The 19,241-nt window shown below is 34.2% G+C and overlaps 1 protein-coding gene across 5 annotated transcripts in view; it reads right to left on the bottom strand.

The window, feature by feature from the left end:
- Positions 1 to 19,241, bottom strand: part of ZBTB20 (zinc finger and BTB domain containing 20) — a 709,762-nt gene extending 690,521 nt beyond the window's left edge. For all 5 annotated transcript variants that reach the window (XM_040980442.1, XM_040980441.1, XM_040980439.1 and 2 more), the window contains exon 1: positions 18,584 to 19,241. The gene's annotated coding sequence lies outside the window, so the exon portion shown is untranslated. The remainder of the gene's footprint in view (positions 1 to 18,583) is intronic.

The raw sequence follows: 19,241 nt of genomic DNA, 5'->3' as shown, positions 1-19,241 counted from the left end.
GCAACATCTACATTTACAAAATAAATCCCATCTCCACAAGTGGCTTCTGAAAAAGCTTTTCTAAAAACGGCAGTAAAGTGGCATATCAGCTAAGACATCACAGCCTTCCTGTACACTAACATTGCCTTGCAAATGAAAACCTGCACTATTCCTTATGATCAGGGTTTCACCCATTTATTTGGTTAATCATTCAAATGGCTAAACAGACCTCTAATTTGAAAATAAAAACCAATTGATGCAATCACAAACAAGTTCTAAAATTGCGGTTTATAAAAATTGAAATCTTGTTCTAAGCCAAAACACACACACAGTTACCTTTTCCTAATCAGAGCATTCATTTCTCCTCATTATGATCTCACAAGCACATTAAAATCTTATTAACATTAATTACTTCTGAGCGCCTATGCATGAGCAGTGACAGTTGTGAGCTTGCGCGTGTCTGGATCATATCTACATTTATATACCTTGCTGCACTTTGCTTATAAAACATGTGAAAATATTTCTGTTAACACCAATTAGCTAATTTCACACACACACTCACACACGCACAAACTGCCATCTTACAGCAAAGCCTATCAGAGACCAGTAAACATACGGACAAATGGACAAGAAAGAAAGTAGAAACACTTCTTATGAAAATTAAAATGCCTTTACTTGAGCCTAAATACTTGAAGTGAAAACAAACTCAAAGAACAAAATAACAAGAACCAACAAAAAATTTTAAAAGATCAAATTAAGCACTCTATTCTCAACAGATGGGCTACAGTGATAAAATGATAGACAAAGGAAGATGGCAGCAGACACAGAATAAAGTGTACTTCCTTCTGTGTGAGTACACACACACACACACACACAAGTACTTCTGCTCCACATAAATACATGCATACAATAATTTGAGCAAAAACAATCAACTCTATTCTGACCCTATTATATAAACAATAACACTCCATAACATACACAAGTATACCTACACAAGCAAAATTCTTATTTAATTCAAATGTTTATGGGTTCTGTTTGTATCATGAATGTGACATACTGGAACCACTAATTCCTACAAAAGAAATATTCTGTGTTAATGGCAGAAAGTTAGATGGTCAGAGCTACAAAACTATACATAATCCTTAACTCTGCTTCACCCTCTCAAAATCCAACTACTTTATCATTCACACATAGATTCCCTCGACTTATACCTTTTCCTCCAGTTTTCAATCCATATGCCTACTTTCTCCCTCATAGTCTATAGTTTAAATTAAAATGAGAGGCCTATCACATACTATTGAATATTGCCCATAAATTCTACCATGAGTCCTTCTGCCAGCTTGATCTTAGTTGCCAATTACCACTACCCCCAACCCTACGCTGATTTCACAAAGGGAATATTTTTAAACTCCTTATGGGAAAAAAATAGGCATTAAGAGAAAAAAAATTCATATGTAGCCACATAATGAAATTTCCAATGAAGAAAAATATCTAATATAATTGACTCACAACACCTATGTTTTTAGAAAGAAGGGAATAATAAACATAACAATTGATGATTTTCATTAAATCATTTTAGAACAGTTGATCAGGAGAGAAATGTTTTAGAAATAATATGAAGCATTCTACCATCTAAAATAATTAACATTAAAGTTATTTTAAGTAATTGCAGCTCATTGTGTAATTCTAATTTTCTATTTTATAGCAGCTTCATTGGTCTGTCTGTGCAGCAAGGCAGTCAGTGACCCCAGAAATAATACAAGTGTACACTCTGAAAGTGTGCTCTCTCTGACATGTATAACATACGTGACAGAAGAAACAGTAGGTGGAATCTCTGTATCTCTATGAAACAGTATATCAAAATATGTAATTTTTTTATATCAACATTAAATGGAAGCCAATAATTTACTAAATTTTGTTTTAATATTTCAATATGTTTGTAACTGGACACAATATAGTAGTTATTTCTGGGAAACCTAAATCACACTAAGCATTGTTAACTAATGAAGTGCTAAAACGCTTTTTGTTTTTTCTTAAATAGACTGGAGGTTATTAAAATGAGACAAAATATAAAGAAGAGTAGAAATCATTTTACATAACTGCCAAGTTGCAATAACAATTTAAAATGATACTAAACTACCATCTTTAGGAAGCTTGCACACAGGTAAAAAACAATTGTCACAGTTCTCTTTACACCTTATATTCTGATTAAACCATACTTCCCATACAAATTTGAGTGATCTAAAGCCTACATAAACAAGAGAATAAAAATTTGAAAAACTAATAAAACTAGTGGTTACCTGCTATAATTCAATAGTGCCCTGCACTTCAAAATTATATTCATTTTTAATTTGCAAAATCTTAAGTATTTGCTCAGAGGTCATCAAAAACTTATCAAAATCTGGGAACCCAAAATTAAAATGCTAGCAACTACTGGTATCATAATTTTTTTTAAATTCCAAATTTATAGATCAGTGGAAAATGAGATTAATTTTAAAATCAATTTATATCAACAACTTTCAAGAATATATTTTATTAACATAGACTCCTATTGATCAGAGAATTCTGGAAAAGCATGGAGCTGCAAACATAATCTTGGGTAAACATCAAAAGTATCACGTTACATTCTTAGTTGCTGAAAGCTTCCCAACAATCCACTGAGATATGACCAAGACAGAATTAGCATAGAGTGCAAAAAATAGGTTTTACAACGTAGAATCCACCTTCGCTTTCATAAATGTCACTTCACAAACTACAAAGACTAGGTGGCCAAATTTCAACATCAAAGGTACATTTGGCATTTGAACCAGATCTAAGAATCATGGTCGTTATTTCCAGTAAAAACTAATAAGCAGAAGCTTACTTAACTCTTTCCTGGTTGTACTGAACTTCTCAAGGATTACTGAAATCGGAGACTACAGATAAAAAACGAGAGTTCATCATTTCCAAAAACGATATTCATCCAGATTGCCCTCCAATTCGTGAAATTTGAGATGCCTAAGGATTCTTTTTTGTGAGAGCCTTACAAATATATCCAAAGATGGTGAGTCCCATATGGCTCTGATAAATGAAACCCGTTATTGTGAATTTCAAGCTCTTCTTTAAAACAAAACACTATTGGGTGAATTTGGTGCTCATGAAATAAAGCACTAATTGCGTGGCCTAACAACACTGAATCCTCTGCCTAGCAGACATTTTAAGTTGTGCCAAATTGGTTTTGGGATGTGAACAAATATCCTGGAGCCAGACTCTCTCACAGGCATGCACTACTCCCTGGAAGTTGGACACTCTTGGAAACTGCATTAACTCTTTCAGGCCACCATGGGTCCTAATGCTCTCTAAACATAATGCTTCTTAAAAGGAAAAAACAGGTCATTTTGACTAAAGGTAAACTCAAATAAAAGATAAAATAATAATTGGTTTGAGGGTATTTCAATTCTAAAGAGTCTATTGATATTAGCCACTATGCCTCAGTGAATGGGTTTTCAACTATACCCCCCAAAATTTTTATTCCTTTTTTTCTAAGTGCACATAATTTCCAAGACATTAATAAGAGTTGTGTGCATTTAGGAGAGGAGAATATGCAACATTTGCCTTAGGCCAAGTGATTAAAAAAAAAAAAAGACTTTTTTTTGGTAACCACTTTTACCGTATTAAGACAGAAACTTCTTGAACTATTGCTGCTTTTTCTTATTTTCCCCCCAATAAAGGAAACAAAATTTCCACACTGCACTTTTTCCCCCTCTATGGCTCTACAATCCTGGAACAGGAAGATGTGTACAAACCTGGTATTGCATATTTAAATGCAAATGGATCCAATCCCAACTTGTTCTCACCCAAATTTAAGAGCTAATAAGGACAATTTTAAAAGCACTTAAATGTAAGAAAGACATTCTGTCTTAATTTCTTCAGAAGTAAAATAATTTCTTAGGACTAAGTAGTTTACTTTTGCATAATATTGTAATGAAGTGCTTTGTTTGTAGTATTTTGAAATCACAGAACTTCCCCCCTCTTACTTCACTGATAAGCATCCTGGATATTCGTCCCTAAGATTACTCAAATTCCACTAACTGTAATTTTACACTTTTAGGTTACTGTCATGTTGTGGCTGTGGCTCTCATGTTTCACTGTTCAGATTTAGTACCAATTCAGATAAAATAAAAAATCTTTTTTGAGTGGAAAGTAACTAAAAGTCTGTGAAGAGGATTTTTATACCCCTAATCACTTCTAGTCTAAGTACTCTACATTCTTAGAAAACCATATTTAATTACCTGACAATTGGTGGGAATTTAAGAGCATTAAAAGAAATCTATCTAACAAATTAAAAAATAACTTTATATCAGCTAGCCCTTTGCATACTGTGTAGGCCACTGCTATTCACTTTATTTCAAAGATTATAAAATCAAAGCAACCCTGTCATGTGACCCAAATGGAAAGTGTTATTTGCAAGTAGACAGGACACTTTTGGTGAACTGAATGTAGTATCTGTTTTTTGCTTCAGTTAATTCTACAATTCTTCAAATGGAATGGATGATGAAGGACATCAACCCTATCCGGATTGGGGTTTGGAATTCTAAATAACTCATATATACAACCTAATCAAAATTTAGGGGATTTGCTGATACACTGTGCTGTGTTTGTTTCATATCAGATTTGACGGTATTACCTCTGAGTTCTCAGGTATTTTCATTTAGTTAGCTGCTGGTCAACCAAATAAAATATATTGTAGGTGAGTTTGTTGCTATCTAGAACCTCATAAATAACAGTAAAAGAGAAAAGCTAATTCTCAAGCTGGTACCTCAACAACAAAAAGTTCTAATTTTTTTTAAAGAAAATATTTATTAAATCAGTGAGAGGTTGACTAAATACATACTAACAGCTTAGAATAATGTCAGAGCCACGAAAAGAAGTTTCTCAAGAGGTCCAGCAAATGGGCTATCTGTGGCAGCTATGAACTCATTAGGGAAGACTAACGTTTTGATTCATAATTCTTCCATGGTCCTCCTTTCCACCCAAAATCCATACACTGATACCAACTCAGGAGAGAGTATCAAAACATAGCTGATGTTCACTTGAAAACCTTCTGATTAACTGAAATCAGATTTTTTTTAAAGGCCTATCTCCTAACAGGTGCGCAGCACATTTCATGTTTAGAGCCCTGCCATGAGTTCAGAATCAATTTATTCAACACTATTTTCTTTCTTCTGGTTCCATGATCATTATTTACATAATCAAGATAAAACAGAGGCAGAAGGCTTAACAAGATACACACAGTCCTCACAGCTCAGCTAGTTCTAAATAGCTTTAATAGTCAAAATATACGTTAGCCAGTCTCTCAATCTAAGCTAATCAGCAGAACAATTTTTTTCAGATTTTAAAAGACAGTACTAAAGAAAGAATAAGGAAGAAAAACAGAATGGAAATATTGGAGGAAATCTGAAAAAAAAAAACAGAGGAACCATACACTGCCTACTTTTTTTAAATTGAGATAATGAGTAACCTGGGTACCAGCAGCAATCCCAATTTTTAAAATTGCTATATACTTTAGGGAAGTTATTTCTCTCTATTAGCTTCTATTTCTTAATCTGTAAAACTGAAGTAATACAGTGTCAGATATCAACTGCTTTCTACAGCCCTGCAATGGCTGGGATCTGTTAAAATTTATTTCTTCAACCAAAACCTCTCCCTTTTATCTCAGTTATTTTCCCTCCTTTTCCCTGTCTCTTTTGCCTCTACAAGGGAATAAAATTAGTTAAACATGCCTAGTGAGCAAGACAGGATTTGGTTTAAGAAAAAGGATGGAGTAAGCTGTGCTAAAACGCTTATTTAGCCCCAAAAGCTTCATTGTTGGGATATTACCTCCCACAACTAGCTCCACTACAATTTTTCTCAGGAAAATGGAGAACTGTTTTAAGATACACATGCTCCTTAAGCTGGTCTCAAATCAAAATAAATTTAGGATATTCAAAAAAACACTCTGCAGGATTTTCCCTGTGGAGCCTAAATAAATCATTGACCAAATTTTCCAATTCATGCTTTGCTGCTAAATAGGACTTTCTACAAAATAATCTAAATTTCTATATCCAAATAAAGAATATAGGTAGTACATTTTATGCTTTTGTCATTCTCCCTTGCCTTAATAGTATCCTACAAGAATGCTATTTCAGAAAAGACAACACTTGAAGAGGAAAGTTGAAACAGAGCCTGAATTTCTAATAAACTTTAAAGTTTGAAAAGATAAAACTTTGTCTTGGGGTTAGTGAATTTGTGGATATTTTTTAAAATGTAATATTTAATGCATAATTATATTGACATTAAGAATATCCCTGAAAAGTCTGTATATCTTCATTTATGAAATTCTAATTCTTTCCACTCCTAAAAATATGTAGGAACTCTTTTAAATTATGAGTCTCATGCCACCATTAAAATATTATAAATTGCAAAAATACAGAAAATTATATTTTAATTCAAACAAGGAATTATTTTGTAATATGCTTTGTATAAACGGGCTACCATTTTGCACAATGAGAGTTTTGGGTTTTCGCTTTTTTATTATTTTTTTTTAAACAAACAAGGAATGCTGAAAACTCAGTTTTTGGTTTTAGAAAACACTGATGCACCAACTCAATTAACTCTTGTGGACTTTAGATACAAGCCAAGTCTTTTAAGACCAATAACAGCTTTGCCATGAAATCATGTTTCTCTCATGGAAGGTTATAATTAGGTAAAACTGAAATTGTCATTCATATAATCTGTCTCATCAGACTTTTTATTCCGAAGTAAAAATATAAACAAAACATTATTCATTTCAACTGATTTCCTTAGAGGATCATATATGAATTGCTCTAAACTTCATAAGATTTAAGAAGAAATTACTGGTGTGATGAGTGTGGCAAAATGATTTGCTCTCTACAAAGAAAACCAACTTAAAACCTGCAAAGTTAAATCAGCACAAAGTGACTTGTGCTTAACAAATGGATGTTAACAGTCCGGATCTGGAGGGTAACTGCAAAGCAGCTAGGAGCAGAGATACTGGGATTTCCATTCACTGACTTTGTTGTCAGTGTACCGTTCAATCTCATTTCCAGTGTTTACTGGATCTACCGTCTTGGGTAAGTCGCTTAGCCATTTTAAATCTGGATTTCCCTACCTGTAAATGGTGTTAGGAAATATCACACAACCCAATTAGAGAAGCTAAAAACTCCCAACAAAAGAATATTTAACAAATCCATATCTGATCATTATTACAATCATCCCCATTTTTACCACTAAGATTAGAATTCTTCTTCCACCTAAAAGTTATTCTTCAATAGAAAATGATTTTTTAAATTTATATGGTATAAGCAATAACCATTATACCTCAGCACTAACACATTTTGTGGTCCCCAAAGCTAGTTGATAATGGGAGCCTAATAATGATTTATTGAATTAACGGAAAATATAATACGATGTTGTACAAAGATCACAGATTCTTAATCCTGGCTTTGACACTTAACAGCTGTGTGAATTTGGCAACTCACTCTAAGAGCTTCAGTGTGCTTCATTTGAAATGCAGAAGAAAACCAGTGTACGCAATAGAATTGCATGTAAAGATTAGGCAATTATTGTGAAGTTACTTATAACATCTCTTTTTCTTAATTTTGAGTTACTGGGAAAGAGCAGTCACTGTTTCTCAAGTCAAAACTTTGTATCAAAGCAATATTAACTCTGGCCTTCTATGTAAACTAACGTTATGTTTACTTAAGGTATAAAATGAGAGATGAGGATGAATTCAGGAGGAATAAAAATGTATCTTAATCACATGTTTTAGAAAAAAAAGTAATAATTTTTAAACCTGACAATATCCTTAGAATCTATGAGATATAATCTAAATATTCTGAATTAGGGAATCAGTATAGAATACAAAAATCTAAAATTCTCACCTAGAACAACCAACTCATGCCCGATGTGTGGCTGTAACTCAGGATATCTGAGTACCACCCAGAATCTATTAAAGATAGAGCTCAGAAATATGAGTTTAAAAAATGCCCTGAGGTGATTCTTAAGCACACAAAAGCTTCAGAACAACTGGACTAGAGTATAATGCTACAAAACTGAAAACTGTTTTCATCACATTCATTTATTTCACATTTCGTCTTCTACATTTCAGTAAATATCACTGCCAAATATTACTTCTCATTAATTGGCAAAAATTTTTTCTAAAGAAAACATGAGGTTTAGGCAAGTATTATTATCACCACAGGTTTTTAAATCAAAATATAAGAAATTTCGCTGAAATTTCAAGTCATTTTGAGAGCGCTTACTGCCACAGGGAACTATTCTGAATAAGAAATGCCAAAATTTCAGGTTGGTATTTTTAAAAATGTTCTGTTTTGCTTTGATTTATTTTTTTTATTGTCCATTTCTTTTTCAATTAGAATCTAATGAAAATACATATCAGTAACACTTTTATACAACTTTACAATTTATAAGGAAATTTCATAGCTATATCAATTTAATCTTCACCATAATTCCATAACTCTGTAAGGTAGGTAACACTTATTTCTGTCTTTCTACCAATAAGAAAATCTCACTTGAAAAGTTAAGCAACTTGCCTAAACCAAATTCATTGGTGATTACTATGATACATGCACTGAAACACCCAGAACTAAATTCCATGCAAAACTCTGTGAAATTGAAAACTCAGCATTCATTTTAAGTATTATAAATGAAACTCAAAACAGCACGAAAGAATTCCTAAATTGCAAGTCATTTACCAATACATGGGTTCATCTTGCTATTTCAACATATTATAAATTATTTATTTTATGGAAAAAAAGGAAATCAGAGCTCAGCTAACCAAAAATGAAGAAAAATATCTAAAAGCAAACAAAAAGTCGGAATATCTATCAGTTATAATACTATTTACCTTGTCTACAAACAAATACCTCTTTAAAAAAAAAAGACCCCTTTGCTCAGTTTCTCCAAAATACACCTGACTGCAAACAGTAATTCCAAAGGCTACCAGATTTTAGATTTCTAGATGTCATGGTACATGAAAAACTATGAAACCAAAATAGAACTAGAGTAATGTGTCTAATCCTCACAAAAACCCAAAATCAAAGCACCTTCATATCAACTGGTACAGAGACACTTCAGGTCTGCAAAAAATGGTAGTTCCATTTTTAAAATTTTTTTTTGCCATAAAAGAGAAAAATCCACAATTTTTTATGTAAATTTTTTCCACAAACTTTTGAAGGCAGTTCTATACATGGATTCCAACTCTTTTATACCATAATAACCTTCTTACTTAATTCCTTTGTCCACAAACTTTCAAAAGGACTCCCCTTCAGGTCACTCATTTTATGAATAGGAAACAAAACTGGAAAACTTAACTATCTTATTGGAAGAGATCCAGCAAACAATGCAAACAGAGCATCTATACTCCAAGTCAGCTATAATATACACTTGAGAATTAAGCACTACACTCTCTTCATAACCAAATCCCTCCTAAAAAACAAGTCATTTGAACATGACAACTACAAAAGGATGCTTCAAAATGTATCAAAGCACCTTTTCTTTTCCAGAGGAAAACAGCTCTAAAATTACTAAAAACACAGAACACACATATATACATTATTGCGAACATTATAAACCAGTCAAACAGGCATCTGAGTGCCTGCGTATTGAACATCGTACAAGTTGCTGAAAGCCAACAGCTGAATAAGACATAGACTATTCCCTCAAGGTGTTCAAAAGTAGCCTAGAAGATTCACTGAGATTATCATCAAGGCATGCATTTAAGAGTAGCCATGAGAATATGAAGGAAAAAGCACCTTATAGGATTGAAATGGTAGGGTTGAGGTCATAAAACTTGTAAGAATTATCTCACATAATCTCTGACTATTCTATCCCCAAATTCTAAGTTAAATTAAATATATTTCTGTGTTGCATAGAAGTTTAAATATTTTTCAAGACAAATCTCTGCAACAATAGCAGTAAAGTAGACATACCTTAACTTTTCCTTGGGTGAGGAGAACTGTCAAATACACAAAAGTAGATGAGGATAGTTTTCGACAAATTTCAAGGAAGTGTGAAATTACAGAGTAAGTTTACCACAACACATTTTAAACTCATGCATAATTTTATCATAAAATATTTTCCATGAACATTTTGATGACATCCCGCGTTACACAACTTTGGTATAATACTGCAAAATCAGAGTTTGAAATAACTTATCAAGATTTTACAAATATCCTGTTCCTCCTTTTCACAGGTTCATGAGTCAGGCTCTCTCACAGTAACAGAGACACAAGGTGGCAGTGTCGTGCTGACACTGACTGCAGGGTCCTATCTAAAAAGAACAAATTTAAAAGAGGCAAAAGGTTTTATTATGACTAATGAAAACCCAGAGTTGTAGTAATGGTTTCTCCTAAATTTAGCAGCATTCATAGTGGCTGAAGAAGGAGCAGCAAAACATTTCACAGTTCATGAACATCATATCACGCCATTATAGAAGGAAACATATTCTCTGTTGGCTTCTTCCAAATGTCACATCTGTGTTCACAGAAACGTTCAAAGACATACAGTACAGCTTTACTAACAGAAAGTCAAAAGCAAGCTTTTTACCACGGGCAAGGCCATGGACAAGGACCACCTCTCCATCTAGTGGCCAGTAAGGAAGAGTGGAGCCATAGGAACCACTCTGCATTTCACACAGTTAAAAATTACTTTTTATTAATTAAGACAGTTTGTCTGACACATGACAATTTGGGGCTTATATCATTCATTGAAATTTGAAACACACCCTATAATGCATTGTGACAACTACTTAAAATGAGAATAGCCATCACACAATTATAGCACGTGTGTTTGCTCAGACCACAGAATTTCCTTCTGTTTTCTGCCACTGCCAAACTAAACTTCCCCTCAGAAGTTTTTAACTTATAGGGAAAAAATGCAAACATGGATAATTAGCATGTTATATAAGACAAAAGCTTAAAAGGAGCTTTTCTGCTAAGAAGTAGAGAAATTCCAATTTATTCAAAATTACAAAAGTAGATCCAGAAATCAGGCCTCCAAATGTAGTTACTTTTGGATACTTTTTGGCAAAATTAATACCTCCTGATTCCCAGGAAGTTTTTCTTAATTATATAATAGAGTTTGTCTCACCATGCTAAGAAAATAATAGATTTCCCAAATTTTTATTAACATATTTTCATGCTAATATGATATGACTGAAAATATTATATATAGGTCCTAGTAATCTTCATACTCATGGATGTGTTCTCAATGTAATAATGCATTGTTTAAACTAAAAACAATTACCCTCATAAGTAAGAAAGCAAAATAGCAAATGGGCAGACAATGTGGTAAAATGTTCAAGACTTGTTATTCAAAAATGGTTTCGAAACTGAAACCTGAATCATTTTAGACTAATAGAAAGTTTTGCATAATTATTTTTTACTTTAAGAGCGGAAATCCATATAGACATACACACATTTACTAGTCATTGATTAATTACTTCATCTTTTTCGATTCTTGTCTTGATGCTCTTTGGGAGTCAAGTACTAAGGAATGCTGTATTAGGATGGCATCCTATTAAAACATATGAAATCTGCCCATCAACTATGAAAATCAGATAGAAATCCAAACATAAGGAACAAAGGGCAAAGAGTATGAAGAAAACCTAGCAGGAAATGTACTAGAAATGTGAGATGTTTTGACTTTTTCTTCTATGAATCCCTTTGGTGGCAACACTGGAATCTGTCTTGGAAAGAGAAAGAATTGTTATCTCTGCTTTTGACAGACGGAAAAGCTCCTACTATATGGATAGATCAAATGGATTTTGTTGGAAATCTTGGAGAAAGTCTTTTTCTTTCATTATACATAATATTTCTAAATTTTATTCTCAAGATATATGCAGTTATTCATTTGGAGGACAGGACGACCGCGGGATGGGGATGGGGCGGGAGACTCCTTTATTTACTAGTTCACTCCCCAAAGACCACATTAGCCAGGTCTGGACTAACTCAAAGACAGGAGCCAGGAATTCCATCCCAGTCTGTCACAAGGATAGTGAATTCCCAAGTACTTAGGACCAGGTGGATAAGAAACAAGGCAGCTAGGACTCAGAGTGGCAACTTAACCCACTACATCACAACACTGACCTCTATACTTCTACATTGAAAGGATTCAAACGCACTCAGTCTCCCCACTCTTTGTTTCACTTATCTCCATTTACTTCTTAATATTTACTTTTCTCTAAAAATGAAATGAGGGAATAAAGCTCATTATTGATTTCAAAAACTAGAAAAAGAATAATTCCACTACTTCTTGACAAATAGCAAAGGTAACAATATGTACAAAGACTAAAATGGAGTCAATAGCAGATATGTGCAGAACAACAGTATATATATTGGACCAAGAAGAATTTCAGTAAATCCAGTATTTAGAAGCAAGAATCTGAACACATGTCCAGAGCCATCATTACAACAGTATTCGGCTGGTTTCTGTTTAACCAACAAAATAAGGGAACATTTTTTAAATGTTAAAATGCTTTGGTGTCTAAATAAAGTGTTTTCATTTAGAATGATATCCATATAGTTTCTATACACATTCATATAACAATAAAAATCATTTACTATACAACATTTATAGTTTTCTGCTAGTAATAATTTTTCCTCTAAGTTTTAAGTTACTTGAACAAACTTTGCCTCCCTCTTTAACTTTCCCTCAGTTACGTTTCATTCACTGGAAAGAATTCTGTATGAGGAATTTTTACTAAAAAATCAGTTTGATCACAATAGTAATTCACAGAAAAAATTTTAAGGGAGGCCAAAACCAAAATATCCAAAGAAATTTATTTTAAAAAACTAAAGCATTCAGAAAAGTAGATGAATTTTAAATAATTTCAATTTTATGATTTTCAAGACAGCTCAAAGGACAATTTTCCTAAGACTAAAATAATACTATATATATGATTCATAATTATTGTCATTTCTACTGTTTGCTTATTGGGCAGTTTTTTAATTTTCAAAACGCCTACATTTCATTATATAATTGTTTGCTCATTCGGTTTAAATACTTACATCAGTGATTCAGTATGGAAAAATGTCAAATAGGTTCTTATTATTGTTAATATATAACAGATAATATGAACATTAAATTCATCATATCTCAAGAGAAAGGCATTCAGTGCCAAAATTACTTCTAATACCTAGAAGGTAAGTACACTATACTGCAATCACCATCTGAATTTCAGAAGTAAAAACTTAATAATCATAATTACTAATAATGTATTCACTTTCTAAATGGGAAGAAACAGGTCACTGAACTCAGTCCTTGATACTTATCTCAATATTCCCACACAGAAGTCAGTAGCTGGGGCCTGGCACAGTGGGCTAGTGGCTAAAGCCCTCACCTTGAACGCCCAGGATCCAATGTGGGCGCTGGTCCTAATCCCGGCGGCCCTGCTTCCCACCCAGCTCCTTGCTTGTGGCCTAGGAAAGCAGCTGAGGACTGCCCAAAACCTTGGGATCCTACACCTGCGTGGGAGACCTGTAACAGCTCGATTCATGGCTTCGGATTGGCTCAGCTCCAACCATTGTGGTCACTTGGGGAGTGAACCATTGGAGGGAAGATCTTCCTCTCTGTCTTTCCTCCTCTCTGTATGTTTGACTTTGTAATAAAAATAAATAAATCTTTAAAAAAATAGAAGTCAGTAGCTAACTTTTACTAAGTTAAAGCAATTACACAACATTTGCCTTGGTTAACTGTTTTACACCCTCCATGGAGTTAAAACAGTTCAGTGTTAAAAGATCCACAAAGGTGGGCCCAGCACAGCAGCTTAGCAGCTAAAGTCTTTGCCTTGCATGTGCCAGGATTCCATATGGATGCTAGCTCTAATCCCAGCAACCCCACTTTCCATTCATCTACCTGCTTGTGGCTTGGGGAAATCAGTTGAGGACAGCCCAAATCCTTGGAACCCTGCACCTGCATGGGAGACCCAGAAGAGGCTCCTGGCTCCTGGCTTCAGATCAGCTCAGCTTCAGCCGTTGCGGCCACCTGGGGAGTGAATCAACAGATGGAAGATCTTCCCTCTCTGTCTCTCCTCCTCTCTTTATATCTGACTTTCCAATAAAAATAAGTAAATCTTAAAAAAAAAAAAAAAAGGTTCCACAAAGGTAAGCTCCACACCCTCAAGCTGACTTCGAAGCTAACTGTACATCCTCAAGCTGATTATTTTCAACTTAACTGTAGAAGCACCAAAATGCTTGATCCTGGAGTAGCAGACAGGTTATAAAGACAAAGAAAAGATAATTTCACTACAGTTTAGTGCAGAAATGGTATGCCACTTATTCATTATTACAGCTGAACAGCCAGAGTGGAAGTAAAGTCCTTTTGTCTTATAAATCCTTGAAGGTTGTTTCCAACTTCTGCTGTAGTTACTGTATATACATGATGGTGATAATAAATGGCATTATGGCATTATTTTTTCCAACAATCTCAAAACCATGCTTATGCTGAAATTAGAAATTAGAGGTAAATTATTTTTGATATATTTAGCTGGCATAAACATTATTTGATGATTAAGTATATAATATCTGTGTAACAGGAAAACATAAATCTGGTAATTCTTTAGAATTTGTAAGGTATGGATACTGCCTTTGAGTCATTCTAGAAATGACCTAAACAACTGAAATAAATGAAATACAGGTTCTTCAAGAAAACATGTTACAGGTTTTGCACCTTAATTACAGATTCTATTTGTTTCTTAAAGATTTATAAAAAGTATAACAAGGAAACGCGATTCTGGTAGCATTATAAATAATGATTAGTAATCATATATAACAAACTAACATATAAAACATGAAAAAAATCATTTTCAGGGTTTGCATTCTAACAATATTAACTCTTACAGGTACTCACTTGCCCTTTCACTAATGTTTATTGTTTTTTTATGTAGAGTAAACTATTCCTAATAACTAAGACAATTTTTACGTTCTATGTTGGTTACATATGAAAACGCTCATATTTTCCTTTGGGTGGTAAGTGATTTCTCCCAATAACCTGGATCCTTGCTAGTTCAGGAGCCAAGGATTGGCACACTATTATACCTTCATAGAAGCCCAGTAAAGTTTCAATTAAAAAGGAAGATTGTTAAGATACAATGCTGAAGAGGTCCCTAAGGTACATCAGCTCTAAGGTCCATTATCAATGTTTGGACTCAAGAGGACACCCTTGGGGGTAAAAAGGTTGCAACTAGCAGCATTCAAGGAATGTCAACATCAGTCTTCCTTTGCCAAAGAACATGATGGCTTAGCAATGTGAGCAGATGCTGCTTCAACACCTTGCCAGACCTTAGGGAAACACATGGCAGTATGACCAGCTATTACTCGAGGTTGGGCACGTCCATGAACACAACCACTGATATTTCTATATTTACAGAAAGCCAAATATGTGTAGATAATCTCACAATTGGATATTCATGTAGTGCCAGATTTTATGAATACAGGGACTTGTTAATTAGCACAAGGGCCAATCATTAAAATTCAAAAATAGATAAATAAACAGGAATGCCATTTATTTGTTAACATTTCAGGGGAAAGTATGCAGTTGTTACCCTTTTGATAAAAATAGGTTTCTGGGGACAAAATGTGAAGAGGCATTTGTAATATTTGAAATCATAATAAATAAGATCCAGGAAAACACCACATAGTCTTTATATTATATATATAGATAGGTAGGTAGGTAGATAGATAGATAGATAGATAGATAGATAGATAGATAGACAGATAGATAGATAGATAGACAAATAGATAGAGTGATTTTCTCCTTTAAGTAAGAAAATAAATTTTAACCATAAACTGGAATGTGTTTAGCATTTAAATCATACAGCCTGAAATTCCACTATTTTCGTCCTTTTCAAAGACATCAAGCTGATTTTCATCGGATAGGAGTTTAAAAGCACACACACGTCACTCAGTAACAAATTGTTTTAGCTACAGGGCATGGCAAAGCATGAAATAACTGCTTTAGAGCACTTCCTCCTGTGGGTGTGTTAGATAACTGTCTGCTCCAACATTAAAATGAAACACACTGTGACCGGACGAAGACTGTGAGGATCAAAATAGACATATTTCATGTGCTGACGGGAAAGGCCCACCATAACCAGCAAGGCCAATTAATGAATTTTTCTGGCAAACCATAGCCTTCCTGTGATGCAGGCTTTTCAGCTTTCCAAATCCCTATACAGTAGAGCACACTGATTTTAAGTTTACTTTTGCACACTCTACAATGACCTCCTGTATTTAGATTGTGACAGTCTCTCCCAGAAAAGGCCAAAATTATGTTTCATACTAAAAATATTTAGATCCCTTGAAGGCTAATAATTATTTTGCAAAAGAAAACATATACACATTCTGGAAATGAAACCAACCGTAAAATGACTACATTTTTATTTGTCTTTATTCTTTTTAGAACGTTATAAATAAATCCTCACTTTTTCTTGAATGCATGCTTTTTTACTTGTGATAACAACAAACTTACTTAGCATAAAATTTTAAAATTATGATATCCAAAAATAGTCTAAAATTCTTTTTTACCCATACATTTACAGGATGGTATGTAAATGCATGTATGTACAACACAAGCATCTTCACACATACATTTATACAGAAAAAAGAGAATAGCTGTTGAAGACATAGTCAAAGACTTATCTTGGGGGGAAAGCAGAATTTTCGTCCTGTACAGAAATAGACTACACAATACTACTACAGAAAATGACAGGTGCATGAAACATGCACCATTTGACATATAAGTTTGCAAACTAATTTTTGGGTTAGAGTCTAAAATGGAAGCAATTATGTCTGAAACACACTTACTAAGTACTATGCTAACATACACTTTCAAAAGACTCCCCTCACAGTTCCCCTTAGACCTTGGGAGAAGAAAACAACCTCTGACAGGACCTGATTCAGTGTACTCAATATTTGTCCTGCTCATGGTCGAAACTGGCCTTTCCAAGCTGAAAAGACAGTTTGGGCATGAAAAGAAAATGAAAACTCTCAGAATATACTTTCTTAAAAAAAAAAACACAGGAAAAAAGACATTTAGTAGCAAAAGTTCAGCATCCTTGAATAATGGATTTTTAATAAACATTTTACATGGTTTGAACCTTGAAAATGTGTTTGGGAATCTGCACTAGTGTCCCAGGTGGGTAAGAATATTGCTTTATGGACTTCTTTATGCTATCAGAGAGGCCTAATGGAATTAAGAAAAAAAAAAGTCTGCCACTTCTATTAAATAAATAATTTATCACAAAAAGGTGATTGTTATTATCAAAGATCTCTACGGACCAGCATCCATTTTCTGTCACTGCTCATGTATATGCCGAAAACATTTGTGTCTTTCTCTGACTTAATTCTTACCAAGTTGAATAGCAGCTTTGCTTTTCGACATAACTGAATAAAACTCCATTAAAAAACCTATTTCAAACGGACCTTATTTAACTACTCCTTTGAATTTCCAAGAATACCATTCTGGGAAAACTCTTTAACAATGTCACCTATTTTGAAATGTAACTTTTCCTGTGGAAAAGAATAAAAAAAGAAATAGTGAGGAGAGAAAGCTCCTCGAAACTGAATTTGAAGTAACACATACATTATTTATGGTCCCCAAAATGTTAAATGAATACTTACAGTTGTTTTGCAAGATGGCCTGATACACTTCATAGCTTCCACTTTGTAAAAGATGGCCAGCCCCCCTCTCCTCCCTACCCAAGCATAAATAAACAGTCACACACTAAAAGAAAACTGTCCTAGGATAAAAACTGCTTGTTCAGAAAGTTTGTATTCTTACTAACCATAGTAATATCCCACACATGTGCAAGTCCATCTGCAAAATAAAGTTAGAAAGCAGAGTACCTTTTTTTCTTCTCAAAATATATCCCCAGAAGCAACATTTCTGTTATGCTAAAAATAATTATTTGTTTCTTACCCTCCCTCAGCAATGACTCCTCACTGTATGTCCAATGCCATCAAATAAATATTCTGACAAAAGTATTCTACCTGTTTCCAGGATTTAAACTGTAAATATGGACTTTAAACTTCAAGGCAAAACAAAGAACAAGACTCAGTTTAGTAATATCTACTACTGGCACTGCAGCTAAAACTCACTGGCAAATAACTGACAAAACCCAGTTAGCAATAAATAAGGACAACATGATATATAGACAGACAGATGGAATTACATAAACAGACAAGAAAAGCAAAGAGCCAAACACACGGAGGGGTCTGTTTTAAAGGAGTGAAAGATTCTGATTTATTTGGTACTTTCCTGAGGGGGAAAAATAGTTTTGTTTATAATTGTTTTTAAAGTAATAAAACTGAATCGCAGGAATACACCCTTAAATAAGTAGTAAGAAAATTAGTGGAAATTAGTAGAGGTTTGGCCTCCTCTACACATGCTCCAAATTTTAAGCTAGCACTAGCTGTGTCAAACTTAAGTCTGGAAATTAAAATGCAAGGAAGAAAGAATAAAAACACTGGGGGCTAAAGAAGATGAAAGAGAGAAGGGGATTTGAGGAAGCAGGATTTTTTTTTAGGAAAGTTGTCTGCCCTACCTTCTTCCCCAGCGCTGAGTTTCTCTTCTCATAATCGGTGTCTCCCTGGAAGTACAGTGTGAGTGGTAATGACTGCCTGCCTCCCTAATGAGTCCATTTTCCTGCTCTTGATGTTGTGTATATACACACACTGCAACCTACCTTACAAACCACAGAGACGGGAAGAGAGAGCAAGAGAGGGAGGGGGTTCAGAGAGAGAGAGAAAGGCAGAGACACAGCAAGCGAGTGAGAGGGGAGAGGAGAGGAGAAGAGAGAGAAAGAAAGAAAAACAGAAAGAAACAGAGAGAAAGGCACAGACAAAGCCCTCCTACCAGACAGCAGACAGCCCTCCTTCCCCTATCCAGCAAAACGCAACTCGTCTAATGCAGCAACAGGTTCAGTTCTGCCAGACTAACAGAGTGACAAAGGTATATTCTCTATATCATTACTGCTTCGCAAATAAACAGTTTAAGAGCAGCTGGCTCCACCTTCTTTATTTATGCTCCATTATGAGGAATGTATTGTTTCAGTTCTGGCACACAGTACATGTAATTATCATAAATACATTTTTTGCATATTAGCAGGAAATAGTGAAATGCATAGCTTATTTCTGCACTCTTTTAAATTTATTTTTTAATGGGAGAAGAATGTCAACAAATCTGCTCTGACAAAAGCCTAA

The sequence above is a fragment of the Ochotona curzoniae genome, unplaced genomic scaffold (genome assembly GCF_017591425.1).
Source record: "Ochotona curzoniae isolate NIBS_2020 unplaced genomic scaffold, NIBS_Ocur_1.0 contig_3498, whole genome shotgun sequence".
Taxonomy (NCBI): domain Eukaryota; kingdom Metazoa; phylum Chordata; class Mammalia; order Lagomorpha; family Ochotonidae; genus Ochotona; species Ochotona curzoniae.
This window is presented reverse-complemented; position numbering and strand designations above follow the sequence as displayed.